This window comes from Apteryx mantelli, chromosome 27, assembly GCF_036417845.1.
Source record: "Apteryx mantelli isolate bAptMan1 chromosome 27, bAptMan1.hap1, whole genome shotgun sequence".
NCBI classification, from domain to species: domain Eukaryota; kingdom Metazoa; phylum Chordata; class Aves; order Apterygiformes; family Apterygidae; genus Apteryx; species Apteryx mantelli.
The window spans coordinates 5,015,039-5,032,337 of NC_090004.1; the positions used below are offsets into that span (position 1 = coordinate 5,015,039).

The 17,299-nt window shown below is 49.5% G+C and overlaps 1 long non-coding RNA gene across 1 annotated transcript; it reads right to left on the bottom strand.

Annotated features, from left to right (window-relative positions):
- Positions 1–6,926: 6,926 nt before the first annotated feature.
- LOC106485013 (uncharacterized) lies at positions 6,927–8,717 on the bottom strand. Its single transcript, XR_001292646.2, has 2 exons — positions 8,575–8,717; positions 6,927–7,392 (listed from the first exon to the last, which is right to left on the bottom strand). It is a non-coding gene; the product is annotated as an uncharacterized lncRNA (long non-coding RNA).
- Positions 8,718–17,299: the final 8,582 nt, after the last annotated feature.

Sequence of the window (17,299 nt, forward strand, 5' to 3'; positions counted from 1 at the left end):
TCTGGGTTCCCCGTAGAGACCCCCCAGGCCAACACCTGCAGGAGGAGCGTCGGGGCGAGCTTGCCAAGGGCCAGGCGCTGCCGAACCAGAGCCTTTCCCACACCAGCACCGCAGCCCCTCTCACAGCCCGGGGGCTCCCCACCTTTCTGACGGAGGGCCCGCGACCGCGTACGGGTTTCCGGTAGGAAACTCTCCCCACGACTCCTCTAAGACAACCCAAAAGAGTCATGCAAGTAGCATCAAAAGGACTTCAGCGTACTCGGAAGACATGGGAAGCTGCATTTTCCTTAGAGGTGTTTCACCATGGCCTCCAAGCTGGGATGAGAAAGTGTTGTATGATATTTAAGGAAGGGGCATGCACAGGTTAGCCCGGGCATGCGTCGCCCCTTCGTGTCACCGTAGCTGCCAGCACGGTTTTAATTCAGCTTGAACATAATTATGTGGAAAATTAAGGCCTCAAAGCCTTTTTGAAATTAAAGGGATAATAACGAGGAGGTTAAACCCCATATTTAGGATTTGTAGAATAATACCTTGCAAAGGCTATTATTCACAGAAACATTTTTGTGTAATTGAAAATTCCTTTTTAGTTAAATTTTAACATTCCTCTCTCATGTTTGTAACTTAGAGCACTGAGCTAACGGGCAAGAGTCAACAAGCCAAACTGCCAAGCAGCGAGAGCGACTGCAGCTATTTCCCCCCTCCGCAGAATGAGCAAAATGCAAGAAATGAGCAGGCAGCACAGATGGCGGAAAGGTTAAAGAGAATCTTTCTCTTTCCAATGCCCAGCCTAAAACAGGAAGGTGCCACGGACGCACCTCCCTCCGTTTACTGCTGGGTTTTAATCTGAACGTGCACCAGTAAAACCAAGGACCATGACCCAAACGTGAAACCAGAAACTTCCCCTGACTGCTAACCAGATTGGAGCAGCTCTTGAAGGAACCTGGTAAATAACAGCCTGCAGATATCGAAATGCTTGAAAACTCCTTGTGTCAGGAACAAATTTTAAATGTATGCATAGATCCAGCTCAGTACAGCAACTCACTTAAGCATCTGTGCTTATTTTTAAGCATATGCTTAGACCTAATTGAAGTCCAGGGTTTTAAGCACATCCTTAAATGTTTCAATAAATCATTGATGAAGCTCAGCTCCCACCCAGCAGCCCGCATTTCACTGGAGGGCTTCCCGCTTGCCAATATCTGATGAGCTAAGGCAGACACCTTTGCAATTAATTCATTGATAAAAGAGCCTGAGAGAGCTGCACAGCAGCTATTTGACACACCAGTGATTTATTTTCCTATTTCTGTGTTTTGCACCAGCATTGGCTAAACATATCGCCATGCTCTGGTTAGCTCGGGCAGCAGCTTCTGCACTTGCGTGCTGCCTCCTTCCCATCGTTTCCTCTGTAGCAATTTCACAAGCCGGTTACTGGTCGTTATCCCACCAGGGTAGGCGCCGGCTCACACGTGCTGCCTTCTCATCGCCGCGATCCTCCCCTGCTAGAGCGGCTCCTGCATGTCACTGACCTTTTTAGCTCCTTTCGAGGTGCGTTTCGTGCATCCCTGAGCGCAGGGGGTTGACGGTTTGGCCGCACAGGGCTCTTTCTCTGGCTGTTGCTGCAAAGAGCGTAAGCCCCAGCCGCGGCGTGTCTTCCCCTGCTGGTTTTTCCCCCAATGAACTCCCCAAATCAGTGTCAGTTTTCGCCTCACTTTGCCGACTGCGCTGTCTCAGGCACGTACATCTGCGTGGGAGTAGCCGAACGTATTTCTTGAAGTGTCACAGCAGTTGGCGAGCGAAAGACCGTGACAGCGTGGCAGCAGCCCGAGACAGAGCAGTAATCAAATCAAGGTCTCTAGCGTGACTGTGCCATCCCAGCCAGCCTCCCTGAAAGTCATAATTTGAGTTTAAAGTATCCCTGTAATAGTGAGAAATTACTGGTGTCATCTCTCCCCAGAAAGGCAGAGCCTCCAGCATCTTAAGATTGCAGCGCCGCGCTGATCTACCTGCTAACGCCCTGAGCAGCCCAGGCTGGAGGAGCTGCAGGCAGACGGGTCCTGCAGGCCAGGGAAGCAAAGTCAAATCTATTTATTTATGTCCGAGTGCTGAGGATATCGCAGCAGTGTTTTTTGGAAGACTTCTTGCTTTCTCGCTAGCTGCGAGCGCGGGGTGGCTGACCTCCCCAACCCCTGCCGTGCTCTGCTGATCACCACCCATCCATCTCCTCATTAATTGTCTTCACTCCTGACGAGCCACTAGCTCTTTCTGCACATACTTTTTCCAAGGTTATTTTCAGCTCTGCAGCGTCACCAAAATACACAAGTTTGTGTCTACAGTATTGCAGCAATGGGGCTGCTCTTCTCCAATATTCCTAATGTCATCTCTTCTGTCCAGAAAATACATGGGAATTGTCGCCAGTGCCACCTCTCCGAGGCTCCATTATTCTTGCCAACCATGGTGTTTGCATCCATGAATTGCAGTGAAACAAATGCGGCTTTTCACCAGTGAAACAATTGCCTTGTTTTGTAATGACGATGCTTTTTCCAGGCTGGATGGGCCATGGTCGAGTGAGCCATCCCAAATTTCTTTGGAACAGTCTTTGAGACACACACACAGCCCCAGACATAAGTTCACTGACAGTAATTATGCTTTACCACAAGGGTGGATGTTCATTTGCTCCCTTCCCTTTTTAATCCAGTCCGCGAACCTGTTCCTTTTTCACCACAGTCAGGACAGTGCATGCTCCTGAGGTTTTATTCATTCCTTCTATTGTCTTAGTATTTACAGCAAAGTGCATTTACAGCAAATTAGCATATCCAAGGCTGGTTAAAAGGTGATCGCTAATGGAAATCTGAGCTCCTTCCACTCTGTTAAATCCTTCTGAGGTTTGCCTCATAATAAATCGGCGCATTCGCTGAGAAGGCCTGCGCCTAACAGTCTGTGTGATAAAAGACCAATTGCTGACATTTGCTGTTGTTTTCACTTCCTTTGACATTTCATTAAGGAGCAAATAACACCAGCAACTACAAATTTGCTCTCATTGACGTTTGTTGGCCATAATGTTGCGGGCTACCCTGATTAAGTGAGTAGCTAGCAAGGGAGATGTATCCCATTTCCAGGATGACAAAGCCGGTGCTAGCCCTCCGACAGCCGTGCAGTGTTTCCAGGCCTTGCAGAACAGCCGGAGCCGCTCACCTCTCTGCCTCCACTGTCCAGAAAAACCAGCCTGGCCAGAAAGTCTCCCTGCTGCTGCGTGCAGAGAGCCGGCAAGGCAGGATAGGGCTGCGGTAGGTTTGCGTTTGTGCGTTCAGTTTACCTCACCCTGCTCCCTCGGGTTTCACGGATTACAGTCCTGCCAGAAGGATTACACCTAACGATATCGCCCTTAAGTAGCACTTTTCACGCAATGATCTCCAAGTGCTTTTACAAGCGTAAAAGAACTTGGCCTCATTGTACCCCACCGCTGTGGGGCTGAGCTGTAACTAACCCAGACCTCGGGGTGACATTTTATTCTATCAGTAACATTTCTAATTCATAGGAGTGCTTAAGACTTGAACTAATCCAATCATTACCACTTTGCTAATGAGTCAATTAACATGCCTTGAGATCTGTGGAGAAAGGGCATTATAAAAATACACAGTATAAGTGTTACAAAGCCAAACAATATCTGACTGTACCAGTATCCAGTCTGGAGCAACTGTTGATTGCAGCGTTCATATTCACGCCGTTCAGTCACTATGTGATCAGTCACTTCCTTCAGCTGCAGCAGTTGTGCTTTCGCCCAAGACCATCTCGAGCATCTCTGTGCACCCGCTCGACTCCAAGACACCCAGAATCAGCCCCGGTCACTCCAGAAAGCGGTGTCAGGCTGAAGATTTAAAACAAAAGCTGCCATGAAACACACTCCTTTTGATAACAGCTGAATCGAGAGCTGCAGCGCTGGACAGATGGGGCTGGAGGACGGCACGCGTAGCCCAGCCTGGGGGCAGGGCCCATCTCTGGACGTGGGACCTGGAGAGCTGAGCACATCCCTGCCCACAGCCCGGGTCTCCGCATCTATTGGAGTATTTTGCCAGCTCTCGGTAAGGTTTTTAAGCATCGCCAAGAAGCTGCTCCTAGCCTGGAGCCACATCCCAGCCAGAAGCAACAGCCCTCTCTCCCTGGCTGAGAGATGCTCCATCTCCCCCGCCGGGACCCCGGCTGGCTGTGCTGCCCCTCGCCCCCAAGCAACGCCCGCAACCACAGCAGGAGCAAAGCCACAGCCGGCCTCACCTTCCCGCACGGATCCTGCGGCGTGGAGGGGAGCAGCCAGGCTCACACCTCCGTGATGGCAACTTAACACACTAACTACTCTCCCCAGCACTAGCAAGATCCTCACATGCTTTCCCCAAACATTATGACCTGGATTTTTTTTTTTTCTTTTGCTACCTCTTTAGTATCATGTTCTTGAGCTATTCTCACATCCTTGCAGCCTGGTTGCTTTTGCCCGGATCACAGATAAAATAAGGCAGACAGCTGATCACACTCAGCTGCCGATGCTGATGGAAAGAAGGCCCAGGGCAAGAAGCAGCAGCAGCAGCTTCATCGCAATCAAGGCCCATCAGCCTCGCCACCATGCCCCACCAGCTGCGGCTGACGGGCCAGGGCCTGAACGCGGCGCACGTGCGGCAGGGGAGCTGCAGCTGCTTTTGAGAAGGCTGCACGGAGATGGGCACTGCCAGCGCTGCCGAGGCACACGGGCCATCTGCACGTGTCCTGCTTCCAGCGGTGCTCGCTGCCGGGCGCTACAGCGAAATCTCCTAATCCCTAGTAATTAGAGGCTGACTTAAACCTTGAAGCATAAGACTCAATGCCTCTTCCCAAATTTCATATATTAATTAGTCCAGTTCTGTACTCTCTCAGGCACCGAGAAGTAGATCTCACTCCTTTTTGGAGCTCTGCACGATTTTTGGGCTGAGCAGCGCCCTGCACAGGGCAGCCCACAGCTTAGCCTCTCTCCGTGGCCAGCGCTGGCATGCGTGGATAATTCTCCTAAAATCTGAGACTGACGGAGCTCTCGTGCCTTGCCCTGGCAGCAAACTAACCTGTAAATGAGGCAGGAGCTCATTAGCAGAGCAACCTCCCTCCCTGTTGTGCTCGTGGTGGAGGCAGCAGATGCCTCGTACGCTCTGTCACTGAAACATGTCCCCCTTCTTCCGAGGGGGAAAAACGCTCCCTGACCAAGGAGGACGTTGAGCTGGGGATTGAGAAACTCCTCAGCTCAGCAGGAAGGGTGATGGATGGAAAATCCACATCAGCGTTGCTGTCGTCCAGGGAAATTGTTCTATTGCTTTTTCCAAGCGTGTGTGTGTGTGTTTGTGGTTTGCTTCCCTGCAGACTCGCTTTTCTTCCCAGAACTGCAGCAGGGAGAGATGCGTGTTTGCATACCCAACACGCCGTCTCCTCCTTCCTTCAGGTGGCACAATACTGCCGTGACTTCTGGTCCATACTACCAAAAACAAGTTTGCCATTGGACACTGGGGAGCAATCCGAGCCCTGGGGAGCAGATATTTTGGGGCCCTTTTGAGCCACGTCTAGCCGGTGGCCGGGAGCAGTCTCGGGAGAGGCTCGGGTGCTCCTTTCCCGTCCCACGTTGCTGCAGGGTCACATCTGCTCCTGCGCTCTGCAGCCCCCCGGGTAGTTTCCCACGTGAGCTCCCCGTTTCCTGGCCCACGAGCCAGGGAGCAGACGCGGCAGCCGAAGCGCCGTCGGACTGAGCAGCATCGCTGTAACTCTTCCTCGGACATGCTCCCCCCGTGCACGGCCCCGCGCCGGCGCTGTCCCTTCCCCTTCGCGCTGGGGGGGGATCGGGCCAAGGGCGCTCTGAGCAAACGCGTGCCCCCTCTCCGCGTCCCCGCGCGCAGACCGCCAGCACGCCGCACGGCTCCCGGTGCCCCCTGCAGCCCTTCTGACTGCTGCAGGTGTCGACATCTGCTGCTGAACTCTCAGCTGGCATAAAGCGGCCAGAGATTTTGCCTCAAAAGCATGCAGAGCGGCAGCAGCACCCGCAGCAACCGCAGCGGGATTTGGCTCCCTCTCGCTGTGTGGCCTGAGCTCGTTATCTAGGCTCCCTCCGCAGCTAAGGGAGAGGTGCCATCTCCAGAGGGTGGACCAGCTCACGGAGGGGATGAACCGGCCTCTGGAGGGGCCCGGTCTTCTCCTGCTGACTGCGGACCGAGGCTGGGCCCTGAGCTCCGATGAGGTCTCGCTTGCAGAGGGCCGACGCAACAAGGTGCACCCCAGCTCCGCCTGCGTCGGTCCTGCACGAAACCGGGCAGCCAACTCCTAGCGTCTTCTGCTTGCCGTGGTTTGTCTGACCAAAGTGATTTGACAAATGCAAATCTAATTCGTGAATAGTTTAGTTGCCTGGGATATGTCTTATTTGATGGTGAATTTATTATTCACTGAAAAGACTGCTCTGCTTTAAAGCAGGCGGAGGGGAAAAATTATCCCTTGTGCTACTTCTCCAGTGGCTTCGCTGGGTTCCAAGCATTTAGCAGGATAAAACCGCTGGGCACAAATTCTCCTGGTATATGCTGAGGACACAGCTGAGAGAGGAAGTTAGCTGATATTGATTTTAATTAAAGTTTCCCAGTGTAAAGACAGTGGGACCAGGCCCTCTTGAGGAATTTAGTCACTTATTTACGGTAATTATACTTTACGTCACAAGCAATGCAGTCCTGGTCTTAGGCTTGTGTTAGACTGGATTAGTTTTAGTGACAGTGCTAGAGCTCTCAGATTGACACCAATATAACTTAGTTATATAATACATCAAAGATAAAAATACATCAGGCATAAAATATCAACTGTTAGAGGAAATAACCAGAGCACCCACACGTTTAATGCCTTCCGAAGAAGCGGGGAGAGAAATCACATTACTGTAACGCACGGAGTTCTGGGGCATCTTTTATCAGAGGATATCAAAGCACTTTACAAATCATTACTTATTTAAGCCTCGTCGCCTGCTGGTCACAAAAGAGGATGATGTTGGAAGCAGGGCATGGATCCAGGAGGCATCAACAGAGACAAGGAAATATTCAAACTAAAGAGTTTTCTAGTAGAAAATGCTGTCTCACCAAAATTGAGACATTTTGCAGGAGCATGTTGATTTCAATAAAGTTTCTGACAGAACAATTTCAAAGCAATTCCACATCAAAATGGGATCCTGTGCAGGGAACATCTGGGAGAGGTGCTGGAGCTTTTATTCCAGGATTAGCTTTACTGTGTCATGTGCATATTCCATTTAACAGCTGTGGCTGCCCTGAGCTAAGTGTTGCTTTTCAGCCTGCCTGTTCCTGAAACCGATCGTTCAGAGTATTTAATTCCGTGACTGGGGGGAGGCTGCTGTGAATTTTCAGCCTGATGTGAGAAAATAGATGGATTTTGCAATATCAGAATGCACCACCTGTTTGAGTAGATGCTCTCTCCTAAAACCTCCTCAAAGACTCCTGATTAACTCTCCAAGTCTCCGTATCCTGAGTGTGAAAGGTTAGTTGCTCAAAGGAAGACTCCAGAGTCTAATTCAAATAGTGAAAACTGAGATTCTGTTTCCAGTATCTAGCATCCATGTGCTGACAATTTGCTCCCTTAAACTGCTGTTTTCGAGGGCCTGAACCAATACCCAGACCTGTTCAAAGATAAGTGGATCGGGCACTTTGCAGAGGAAGAGGGGAGAAGGGATGGTACACAAAATGCAGTGGGGTTTCCCTGGAAATCAGGCCCGATCCATCAAGATTAGTTTGTTCCCACTGTCAACTGTAAACCATGCCACATACTTCTCATCCTGGGAATGCTTTACTTCTCCTTCCCTGATGTATTTGTGGCTTCTACTTGCAGCGAATATGGTTTGATTCTGTCTCTTCCTCTGCCAAAGGAGAAGCACAGCGCTTCCATCAGCCCTGCCTGAGCCGCGGACGGGGCTGCGGGGGGGTCCCTAAGCATCGGGTGATTTGTATTCAGCCCATGAGAGTTTTGCTAGATTAAAGACAGCAGAACGTGACTCAGGCTCTGACAGGCATGCGGCAGCGGATTAAAATTGGGCGGTCGGAGCTGCCACCGCACGCAGCCATCTGCCCTGCTCCTCCGATGGGGACTGCTGCCACCACCGAGACCATCTCATCCCCTTGTGCAAAAGCTCCTGAACTGCCCTAAATGAGACGTCCCTGCCTCTGGGTGGCAATGCCCCATTTGCAGGACGGGGCAGCAGGCCAGTGGCACTTCACAGCCCTTCGTTCGTCTGATTTTAATCCACCACCGCACATCTGGTCAGGGACCTCAGTGAGGCCAACATAAATCAGCAGTGTAAATTAGTGTGGTTCGCTGGAAGGGAGAGCGATGCTGTGCTGATTTACAGCAGCTGAAAGTGTCTGTTCTGCGAGTCTCGGTCCTATCAGGTGATGAAAACTCACTGCAATCAGCAGTGTAGCTGATTATCACCTTGACAGGCAAACAGCCTTTGTAATTGCTTAATTAGAGTCGAAAATGGTCAGGTGGAGACATGGGATAGCAGACACGGGATCTATTTCTGTCTCTGTCCCTTACCTGCAAGGTGATCTTGCTCAAGTCACTTGAACTGTTTGTTTTGCTGATGCTTGTTGAGCCTGCAAATATGAACATGCTGATAACAGTTCAGACTGAGCCGAAACATCAATCCTTTTCCCAAACTCAGTTCAGGTTCACGCAGGTTTTCATTAATTTTTGAGAGGAGAAAAAAAAAAGACAACAGTCATTTCAGAATGTTTTTTTTCTTAAGGCTATTTAAGCTTTTTAACCCTTTAAAATTATTTACCAGTATCAAAGCAAAAAAACTTTTTGGGACAACTCTTTGAACTGCCCTGCTTAAATAAAACATCAAAATGAACTATGCTAGCATTAAAATCCCCCCACTCTTTCCAGCTGAAACTGTCCCCCTGGTTCGACCCAAGCGCAGAAGTATGGGGACAGGTACAGTGCGGACTGCTGCGATTTCGGGCTGCCCCTGCTCTGCCCCCTCCGAAGGCTGCGTGACGCTGTTTGGGTCAGGCCTCCTGGGACTGACTAATCGTTAGGGTTTGGCACCCTGATAACGTGGCCACGTACCTTGCGGTGGTGAATACACCCTGCAATGCACCGTGTTGATACAGCATTAGAAACCCGGGGCAGGACGCAGGGTTCAAAGCGCACGCCGCGCCTGGCAGAGCGGAACTGCAGGGCTGGCAGAGTGCAAGGGATGTCACAACATCACTAGTCATTTCTTCCTGTGTTTAGAAAGAATTGAATATAATGAGTGGTGACGAAGTCGTGTCTCAGTAATGGCTTACATACGTGCCCACGCACACGTACCCACCCATATATGCAACCCGCCAAGATCGCGCTGCGTCCAGCGCCCTTCCCTTCCAGAGGCAAATCTTCCTCTAGAAAATAGCCCCATCGCGCAGAAGAGGATTTCTTAGGAAAGAGCTGGTGAAATACATCCCTTGATTTTTACATATTTACTTTTAAAAAGATTCCGTCCTCCTGCCATCTCCCAGAGCACATTCCTGGAAGAGTTTCCGTTCCCCTCATCTCGCATCCTTTTTCCGGTGGGGCAGCCCTGAGCAACATTTCGCTGCCAGGCTACAGCCGACCCAGATAAGGGATTTATAATGCAAATGCCAAAGGAGTTAATTGGAACTGTGTAAAAAGCCATGACTGCCTCATGCAATATTAGCACCCGGCTCAACTCAGTGTGTTCTCAATTATAACCATTTTTAAGTTTTTCCTTAAGAAAAGTCTGCATTGCCTCTTGTTTCTGCCCAGCAATACTGTCTCTGTCCTCTTGCTGGTTACGTTACTACATTTAAGATGCTGTTTCCCTCTCTCCAAGGTTTTTGCAGGGCTTTTCTTCCCCAGCTGCTTCCCCCGACAGCTAACTTCAACATCTTCAGCGCTCCACTGTCGGAGCGTCAGACTTTGCTATTGCTGGTGTTGCTTCAAGTTTGGGTTGTACCCGAACATCAAATTTAATGTGCAGTGAGGAACAAAATCATCGAGGCAGTGTGGACGTAAAACAACAGATGGGCAGGGCCTTGCTGCTCTGGCTGTGAAGATTTTGAAGCTAATAATAATTGTAAACACCTCTTTTCATCTTGTTTAATCCTTTTAATCTCCTTACCCTCCAGTCCAGCTTGTTGTTTTTCCTGTGTGCTGCGATCATTCCCTGCAGCCAGGACGTCTCTGTCAGACCTGCACGTGCTGCACGCTGCTTTTGGTGAGGTGTTCCCAACTATCCAGGCACAGGCTTTAACAGGGATTACTATCCTGACAAAATATCCTTCCTCCTTCCCGGGAAGAAAGGGCAGGCAGGGTTGCGGCAGTTTGAAAGATGCCAAGTTAAAAACAAAAAAAGAAACAAGCACTTCACGATGAGCGCATCAAGAGAACAGAGCGCAGGGGGCACATTTTATTCCCAGTTTTGCTCTGGATGTGCTTGGTAACGTTTGGAGTGACTGGTTCTTATGAGCCTTGGTGGTTTACACAGGGCCCCTAGGGTTACGTTATCAAATTACAAGCTTTCATCTCCATTAAAGAATGAGGTTTCTAGATTTTTGTGGTTGAAAATAGGCTGAATAGAAGTTAAAAAATACAGAAGGCAAGCACAGAAACCTGATTTTTTTTAATCTTTAGACTCAGGGGAGGAGATGACTCCGGGTTTTTGAGCTTTTAATAGTAATACTGGAATCTGGTCACGTGGGTGGTGAGCTTGGCCCTCCAAAGGCTGAGTGCTCGGGTCTCAGCTGACCGCAAAGGGAACAGCAGGCACTAACCGTTTGGAGAAGTCAGGTCCTCTGTGAATCCTCTTCTGGAAAACAGCCTTGGCCTTTGCTGGCTTCTCATTTTTTTCACTGTTGCAAAACAAAATCGTTTTCTGATTTTAAAATGCTTTGAGAACCCTGTGTTAGACGTGCAGACCTCAGCAGCGATAACGAGACAAATTCTCCCTCCTCTCACCCTGAAGCAGTCTTGGCAATTGAACGAAGTGCCACAGACTCAGCCGGCAGCAAATTTAACCACTCTGCATCTGGGGTGCAGCATTAAGGGGACCAGGAGTTTGATCAAAAGATGCTCTTCAACCTAGGAGACAAAGGGATCATATCCAGTGACTGGAAGATGAAGCCGAACAAATTTGACTCAGGATAAGTTGTTATTTCGTTGGATTTTTTTCTTTTTTTAAGGATGAATCTAATTGGCCATTAGAACAATTTATACAGGGTTGGGTTGGATCCTCTCTCAGTAGAAAAAAATAAGCTAAGCCTGGATGTTCTGCTGAAAGGGGGAATTCATCCAGACAAGTCCTGTGGCTTGCACTACTCAGGAATTCAGTCTGACAATCCCAACCTTCCTTCTGACCTTTTATTTGCTAAACTGGCTGCCCACTGGGTTTCAGATTATTTAATGCCAGGTGCATCTGATAAATCAGTTTGTTCGGAGTCCAACTTCCTTTTCCTGAGGCTGCCGGTCTCCCAGCCATATGGCAGAGCTACACATCCAAACCGCTCCTCCAAGGCTGCTGCTGTCTGCATCGCCTTTACATCGTCTGCCTTAGTCAGCGTTGATCCATATTCCAGCTAGATGCTGAATGTCATTCTGCTCTTGTTTCTACTGAATCAACTATATTTCTTTAGAAATCTATTTACTTTGAACCCTGCTAAAAGGTATGATGAACCAGAATACAGGTATTGATAATTTTATGTTAATAACTTTAAGGAAGAAAGATAATTGTCTCTGAGCAAAGACAGAAGATGTTAGAATAATGATCTCCCTAGGGCAGGGATTATCATGTTTTTCATGAGCATCTTTGGCACAAGGGAGGGGTCCCAATTCTGGCTGGTCTGATAAAAGCTGCTCTGCTGAAAATGATAAACCCAGACTCTGGGCTTTCTCCTCCAGCTCAACAGGCATTTCACTAACCCCCAAAGGAAGCTGGACTGGGCTCTTGGAGGAACAAGTCCCGGCTGCTGCTTTTAGCTCTACCATGGCACTAAAGAGAGCAGCTATCCTGAGCACATCTGCAGAGTCCCATCCCGGGGCAGGCCCCGGCTCCCTGCAGACCTGGGGGACCTGCCACCCCGGATGGGGCCTCCCCGGGAGGTGCCTTCCCGGGCTCCCCCACAGGGAAGGGAGGATCTGCCACCCTCTAAGCTGTTTGGGGCATTGAATGCCTGCGTTAAGCCCCGCTGCTATTTATGGTGCTGTCTCTAGGACAGATAATAATAATAATATCATCTGACAAGTGTGTGACCACTCCAACAGCAAATGTGGGTTTTGATTTGCAGCTTTAATTTGAGATTGGCTGGTTCCAAATGCTGGCTCTTTGCATTATGGTGTGCTAAGGCTGCCTGACTCAGACAGTTTGGGGATGCAGCAAGGCAGAGGAGAGCGGGAATGGATGAACGTGCGCTCCAGGGCCCTCCCCAGCCCTGCTCCTCACCTCCCGGCACGCCAGGTCCCTTCTGCTGCCTTTCTTGCGAGAACTCCCCACTGCAACCTCCATCCCACTGCGTGGGCTGCGCAGCTCCTGATCCACCAAAAGCAGATTATTTCTGCTGTACTGTACACAAAAGCTAGCTGTGTATTTATAAAACTCCATTACTGTTGCTACAAGCTCTGGATCCCCCTTTCCACCCCCCCATCCCCAGTCCCAGCTTTTCCACCACATCTGAGCAGAGAAGTAAGAGAGCAAAGGAAGGTTACCTGGAAAAAAGAAAAAAGGCAAGAGCCAAGGTGAGGCAGGAAGATGGCAGTCCCATAGCAACAAGAAGTTTTAATTAATCAGATGTAAATTGGGATGCAGTGTAAAGTAAGAACTATATTCAGCAGGGTGCTCATAGCTAGGAGAGGTGCACAGCTCTTCAGCAGTGTGTCTGGCTAAGGAGAGGAAAGAAGAAGGGATGCAGGAGCTGAGCCCTGGCTCTCTTCTCCTCTCTGTCCATCAGCCTTAGGCTGCAGGGGTGAATGGGTCATTGGCCACTCTCCAGCCCAGAAGATGTGTGATTACATAAGGTTTCTTTTTTTCTTTAATTAGAGAGCAGAACTGAATGGTTGGGCTGTCACTGCAGAAGAAGAGATAACATGTCACCTAGCTCAGGAATACAAAAAATACCTGACATCAGGTCCTCAGAGATCAAATGACTGTTTTGAGGAAAGAAGTGTGTAGTCCTATCTGCACCTGCATGTCCCCGCCAGCAATCTGAATCCATCAGCCAGTTTCACCCCTACTTGGCAGAGACAATGAGGTCCCAAAGACATTCAGTTCCTACAATTTTCATGCATCCTATTAGTGTCCCCCACTGAATGGGGTGAATTCACACTGCAATCATGTGAATTCACCTCTTCTTAGACACTAGAGAGTCATCAAGGCACAAGTCTGTAGGGAACCAGTCCCTCCATCTGTAGTATGACCTGGTGCCTTCAATGACACATTTGCTGTTCTATTTATTACCTGTGTCATCAAGCTTCTGCTCACGGTACATTTTCAGGACCTTTTTCCATACGACATAGCTGCTTTATCTTGTAAGGAATGCTTGGACTCTCACCTCAGGATGAGCTTAAACAGGGAGCGGAGAGAGGCGTGCACTGAGCAGACCGACTAGGTTAGGGAGTACGCAATAACCCTGGTGACAACGGAGGGAGAGAGGCAGCTGCAGGAGGAACCATCTTCAGCAGTGCAGCTGGAGCAGGAGGAGGACATGGACATCTGCCTGCAGTGACACTGGCAAAACTGCCAAGCCTAAGCTGTACCTTAGTGTTCCCAAGTGGTGGAGTAACCCCCAAAGCAGCGCAGCCGTGCTGGGAGATTTCCCAGCTGATCCTGGGGAAGAGGTACAGGGGCCCACTGGCAGGAGCCCTGCAGGCTTTTTTATCTAGACCGAGGGAACTCCCTTCTCCAAGTCTATTAGTAAGGTACCTTATGCTGGTGTTGCATAAAAATCAAAGCAGGCCTCACCATCTCTGGAAGAAGTGTCCTCAGTGTCCCCAGAGGAAGCCGGTGCTCTGCAGCAGGTGGCAAGAGCGCTTGAACTCCCTCTCTCCGAAGGCCTGTGTCATTTTATTGTTTCTGAATGTGGCACTTCCACTTGTCGGGAGCTGTAAGTTAGGCAATGTGGCTCCCTCCAGGCTGTCAAAACCCCCCGACCTGCCTGCCTGTTTGGGAAGATATCATAAAATATTGATTATTCTCAGCAAACTCTTGTCCTCCAGACATTTAGCAGCTCGCTTCCCACAGCCAACAGCAAAACAAAGCAACAGCAAAGCAAAAACCTCTGCTCCTGAGCAAATCCTTGCTGGGTAAATGGAAGTGCAGATAGATAGCTCAATGAATGCAAGAACAGGAAGGGCTTTGAAACACACAGGTCTGGGTGTTTTAATTTTAATGAGGAAAGAAATACAGCAACCAAGAAGCTTGTAGAGGCACTGGGCTGCTGACGGGGGGATGCAGTATTCACAGAGCAGCAAAGTACCTCATCGGTTTGAAAACAGGACCAGATAAAGTGCTGCTAACCCCGTGCATTAACCCCTGTCTGCACATTCTTTGCAGTATTACTGTTTGCATCAATTCCCTAATTGCTGGTTTGTGCGTAAAGCAAGGGATGCGCAGAGCTGGGCCATGTGTGCACAGGCACTGACAGCTCAGCATTAGCCCCAGCTGCAGGAGGCCTTTTCTCTGTAAGCAGTCTGCATCCAACAGGGAGGGAAAGAGGCCATACAGCCCTTTTCCTGCCAGAGCCAGCCTGAAATGAAAGCATTGGGGCTGGCTTTAATGGGTTTGTCCAGCCGCTGATGTCTAGCATAAGGGCAGTTTCTTGGAGAGGTGCCTCTCCAGCCTTTTTTGCCACATCAAGAGTGACTGTGTCGCTGTCTGGCTCCTTTCCTTACAGGCTCCCTGGAGTATCCAACACCCACTCATGTAGACAGTAAAACTGAAGTGACTTGTCCTGGCCTGCCAGCCACCGGCTGAGAAAGTGTCTCCTGAATTGCATCTCCTGCTCTAACCCTTGGGCATTTTTACCTTCCCAGCTGCTTCTCACAGATCCGCCCTCAGGCACCATGTAAACCGGTCAGGAAGTCAGTCTAAACGCTTCAGAGAAGCCCAGCTTTGCTGAAAAAGGAGCTGGCTGAACGGTATCGTGGCCAGCATGAGCCATGGCACTGCAAACGAAGTGGATCCTTTCGCCTAGCCAGCTCTCACCCTTGCCTGAGCCGTCTTTGCAGCTGGGTGTGTGGCGCGCTCTGACTCACCTGATGCAGACTCTCCTCCTCCACACCCAGCAGTTGTGCTACTGGTGAACAGCTATGGTCGAGCAATTTATATTCCCCAGGGAATTTCAGAGCATCCCAATGAAGGTGGAGGAGGAAAAGTATCACTGCAAAACAGTCTCAGGAAAAAGAGCTCAAAGCACCTGCAAACAAGACAACAACACATTGCTCTGTTTCCTTTCTCAACTCTGCAAACTGCTATGTAAGAAATGCCTCCTTTATTTGGAAATGCTATTGTAAAATGGGTCCCAATGGTGTTTTGAAAGCTTGTGGCTTGGCTACAAGCAGGAGCATCAACAGAAGTTGTTGGGAATCCCAGACGGATAGAAAATGTGTCTGTTTCTGCCAAGGAGTTTTCTACGTGCTCTCTGCGTTAATCTTGTAGGAAGTGGCAGCGAGACAAGAGGAGAGCACGTTCAACGGGGGCCTGGCAAATCCACAGGGTGGTGTTTCTTCCTGCTCCAGCCCCATTTCTCTGCTGTGCAGCTTTTCATCTGCAAATTATCTGATGCTGCTGCCAAAAGGGAAACCCAAAATTCATGGCCAAGAGGACAAGCGGCAGCAGCAGAGAACTTGTTTCGCATCTGACTGCAGGAAGCAGCTGTGCCAGGCTCTGGGCTTTTTTCCCTGCTGCTTTGGAGACTCACGCTCCTGTGCTGCCTGGAGGAGTCAGGAGAGCCGTCCCGGCAGAGGTATAAGAGGTGTTTAGTGCCCAGCCTCTTCCAGAGTGTGCTGACAATCAGTGCTAAAAGCAGGACCAGGGCATGGACCAGAAGCACAGGCCAGGGTGAGCAGGAATGGGGAGAGGAAAATGGGTGGCAGCTCCTGAAAGGGGCACTGGCAGAGAGAAGGGCTTGTTCAGGCCCTTTTTAACAGCCAGTTCAGGAATCAGCTGTGGTTTTAGCAGCTGGTTCTACCTGACTGGACAGAACCACCCCCTGCACATCTCCTCCCACTTTGAAAAGTCCTTTAAGCTCCTCTGGAAACATCCCTCTCGGTCACTTTGGAGATTTAGCACGCAACTTTCAGGAAAGAGCAGCTGTGAGCCAGTAAAGGGACAGAGACCAAACTATAGCCCTTAATACCATCACAGGTTTCTATCCATCTGCAGTGCTACAGGTATCCTGCAGAAAGTATTTGGAGACATAGCACCTGGCCGAAAAGGCTCCCAAGCTAAATTCTTAGGTGTGATCATGACTAATAAATGATAAAGTGACGAAGAGAAGATGGTAGAAAGATGACAAAAGACCAAAGGAGACAGCAGTAACCCTGCCAAGTTGCTCAGCTCTGATGTAAGCTCATTTTGACAATTCAATTACAATGTGATGCTAATTACTGAGTTGATGGTATTGAGCATCAAGGCAGAAGGGCACTACAGGAAAGGGATACTGATAGAGGAGGGAGGCAGCAATAGCACTTCTCACCCAGAGAGATGCCAAACTGCATCAAGGGAACACTGAAAAGGAGGCAGCTCTGGGGTGGAGTGCAGCGGGGAACAGTAACATTAGATGACAGCTCAGAAAGGGAGCGATAATGAATGTGATAGTCATTTGAAACAGAGGCTGATCTTGCACAGGCAAAATGCAATTAGCCAGGAGAGTATTTCAGATCCGGGCCTGGCATGGATGTCTTTCCACTATCAGATCTTTAAAAGCCTGCAGCTGGTCATTTGCTCTTCCCCTCCCCAGTCTGGTTCCATCCAACTCCTGGATGAACGCAGTCACCACACAAAGGTCAGGAACCAAACCTGGTCTCTGACAAGCTAAAAAAGAACCAATAGACTTGTCCTTAATCAGGTGAAAGCCACTGAAGGGTTAAAGACACTCTGCTGTGTATCAAGTCCCATTGCTTCCTACAATACCCAGAACGGTGCCTTCCCTGAAAACAGGGTTACCAACACACTCAATTTGTCTAATTCCACACTTAAGATATGGCTTCTGAATCAAAGATGTGCTATTATCCACAAAGCAGCTTAAATTGTCCCTTAGATTTA